General features: G+C 35.9%; 1 long non-coding RNA gene across 2 annotated transcripts; it reads right to left on the bottom strand.

Annotated features, from left to right (window-relative positions):
* Positions 1–259: 259 nt before the first annotated feature.
* On the bottom strand, positions 260–1,148 carry LOC124893437. 2 transcript variants are annotated; one of them, XR_007050699.1, is made up of 4 exons: positions 1,080–1,148; positions 636–681; positions 456–536; positions 260–375 (listed from the first exon to the last, which is right to left on the bottom strand). It is a non-coding gene; the product is annotated as an uncharacterized LOC124893437 (long non-coding RNA). The 2 variants fall into 2 exon arrangements; XR_007050698.1 differs by lacking the exon at positions 1,080–1,148 and having other exon boundaries at positions 636–810.
* Positions 1,149–3,464: the final 2,316 nt, after the last annotated feature.

The raw sequence follows: 3,464 nt of genomic DNA, 5'->3' as shown, positions 1-3,464 counted from the left end.
TTTGATAAAAAGGAAGATGACCACCACAACATTTTGGTACCTATGACCGAAAATAAAAGCAAATTTTAGGTTTTCTCGGTCTTGGAGGGAGAAGGGATTTCTCTCTTGCTAAATAGATATGCTGAATCGATTGTTAGGTGACAATAGATGGTCGAAACTTGCATGTATGTAAGAGGTTCATTTTGCTGCAATAGAAATTCATACCGAGGAAGCAAGGCCTTCTGCATCTAGCAATTTTCCTAATCCAAAATCACCTAGGACAATCAAGTGAATTTGAAGGATAGTAAAGAAGCAAAGACTACCCAATCAAGCAATTGTTCGGGCATTCTTACCTAACCCGATGTCGTTGTCCTTTGTGATGAATATGTTACATAACTGAATTCAAAATAGTTCACGTTAAAAACATTTCATGCTACGAAGGCTTTTCTATTTTGCCGATTACAGCAAGTTTTTACCTTGAGGTCTCTATGATGAACGTGGTTGGAATGCAGATGCTCCAAAGCTAACAATAGATGAGTCAGCCATTTGCAGATTTTCTATAATAGCAGGAAAAAACAACATACAAACACAAAATTTTTTAAGCTACCGGGAAGGCACAGAGAAGCTTCATAATTATTGAAATTGCATTTAACTACATCTTCCGGGAAAAGTGCTCCTCTAGACTTCCTCATGACCTCCGCCCTGAACACGGGGAAAAAAAATCGTCACCGTCCTCAGATTACACCCCAAAAGAAGTTCTATGATCATCCTATTCATTTCTTTATTTTCAACCTCATTACCCCTTCTATCGTTCTTGGTACGAGGGAGTATTTATGAAATATGAGGTCTTTCATTCTCCAGATACCTGGATGTGCTTACCACACAGGCTTAAAACAGCCACGATCTTGGAAAAAGGTTGCGGTCTACAAACACAGGTTAGCCATATTTTACGATAAAATATAGCCGGTGACAATGATGAAGAATTTTACTTAACAATTGTTTTCCCTTCCCTCGTTTAGTGGCTCCTTTTGTTCTTTATTCTTATCTTTCCTTATAGGTACACATTTAAAATGTTAGCAAAATCAGGGATAATCACTCACATATTTTCATCTTTGCAATAATCGGCAACGATGCATATACAGCTCCCCTGAAAGAAAAAGAAAGTCGAGCTTTTTCTCTAGTGCATCTAATGCAGCAATAATCGGAACTATTAAAGGCTACATTTTGCACTTTCTGATCCAAGCAACCACAAAACTGGATGATAGAATACCTTGTCCACCCAAGCATCTTTGTACTCTGAAAGATATGGATGGCTTAGTTTAGCTATCAAATTCACCTGCAACGAAAAAATAACCGTCTATCACCAGATTAGAAGAATATTCTCCAAGCATATCTAACCATCAAGTAAAACTTTTCATATAATAAATTATAATATGAGTCGAAGATTTTGTATCGAAATGTGCTTGGTTCGAAAGGAAAGATTGGAGCAACTATTTGATGACATAACTTATTTCACTCGACATTTAAGCGTGTCCATATTCCATACTGCCTATTCATCAAAATGAATATTTGGTAGAGAGATGTATACCTCTTCGCATCCAGATTATCCACTTCAAGAAAGTAGTGTTATTGATACAGGGAAAATCATAGGTGCAAAGTACTTACTGGTTCTTCTTTTCTATTGCTAAGAGGAAAGAAAACTACTTCATGTGTGACTCCAACGAGAAAGTTCTAAATTTCTACTTCAGTTCAATCCTACTTGTCAGCTCATGTCATTTTTTTTTGGAAGCTCGTCTTGTGGATGCTTGTTCCTTCGAACTCAAACCTTGAGTTAAGACATTGGGGCATATATATTATTCTATTGAAACAATCTTCTCCAAAACTTAAGAATGAAGATATCTAAAGGTTTCCATTGATAGAATTCATAGGATGCTCAATGCATTGGTCAGGACAACCACTCCTTATATAGTCCAGCATGCTAAACACTCTTGGAAGAAAAAGGTTTGCATGGCAACACACACTTCAAGTCGTACGATAAGATAGTTAAAATGGTAACAGCAAAGGAAGAATTTTCTGGTATGAGAGTGATAATCCAAGATGTTTAGAAGTAAACCAATTGAAATAGAACAACAACAACAAGAAACCCAGTGTATCTGGGGAGGGTAAAATGTACACAGTCCATACCGCTACCCCCGAAGAAGTAGAGAGGTTGTTTCCTATAGACCCCCGGCAATTGAAATAGAAGAACATCAATAAAAATCAGTTTATCAAATACTTTATGATGGAACACCTCATACAATGTAGCTCACTACCGAAACTATGAGGAGAACTATTCAATTAGACAAAAATCTAGCAAGTACGAGATATTGAATGTATGTATTATTCTGAATTGCTTTATATTTCAAAAACGCGATGTTCCTTGGTTGAAGTTTTTGTTTGTCCCTTTGTTGTTTCGTGATGTACTTAACAAACTTGTTGTAACACCCCGTATTCAAGTACGTGTATTGGCATATTCAAGTACGTGTATTGGTCTTATATATATGGAATTAATTTTTTTTTTATTTATACCGGAATTTGCCCGTCAATGGTTCCATACGAAGGTAATTGAATAAGCTTTCCAACGATATAAAGATTTCCAAAAATGGATAAGTTTCGTATATAATTGAGCGTGTTCGAAACTATAAAACGGTGGACGATATATTTGGGAATAGTAAATGTGCAGGAAAATTTCATGCACACAAACTACTGTGCCAGCCGAATTTTTGGGTGAACTTCGAATGATCATAACTACCTTAATATAATGAAATGGGAGAGCTGAGACCTATGAAAAAAAGATCTTTGAGTCTTCTTTCCAATGCGATTGGTTTCATCCAAATCCAACGTCTGAGTAAGGAGTTATATTCGTTTTGCTTCGGCCTATCAAAACAGATTTTTAGGGTCAACTTCAAATGACCATAACTCCTTGTACAGGACGAACTGGGTGGCCTACTTTATATGAAATGAAATCACTTTGAATTATCCTTCCAACAATACCAATTTCACCCAAATCCGATATCGGAGTAAAGAGTTATGGTCGATCTACTTTAGCTTTCAAAACAGTCCACCAAAGGACAGATTTGACATTATTTAAACATTAAAGGCATTTTGGTCATTTCCTATTATTTTATGGATGGGAATATGTGTATATATACGTGTATATGAGTTCAAAAACTCAATTTCATCATCAATCATTGAGAAAGAACAAACCCTAGCGAAATTTGACCTTTAAATTACTTTTGATTCAACCGTAGAAATTCCAAAGTAATCTGATAACTGCGTTTGTCATCTCGAGAGCTTCAAACAGCTCCTATTATTTGTTCAAACAGTATTGCATAATCAAGAGGTGAATTCTAAGGTATGAATATTGTTTGCCTCTACTCTTTTCCATATGTATATGTGTGATAGAGGATTATATGTATTGGTTGTTATTGAAAGGTGATGGAAAT

This window comes from Capsicum annuum, unplaced genomic scaffold (genome assembly GCF_002878395.1).
Source record: "Capsicum annuum cultivar UCD-10X-F1 unplaced genomic scaffold, UCD10Xv1.1 ctg59595, whole genome shotgun sequence".
NCBI lineage: Eukaryota > Viridiplantae > Streptophyta > Magnoliopsida > Solanales > Solanaceae > Capsicum > Capsicum annuum.
The sequence above is the reverse complement of the archived record's forward strand: the minus strand, read 5'-3'. Positions and strand labels throughout refer to the sequence as shown.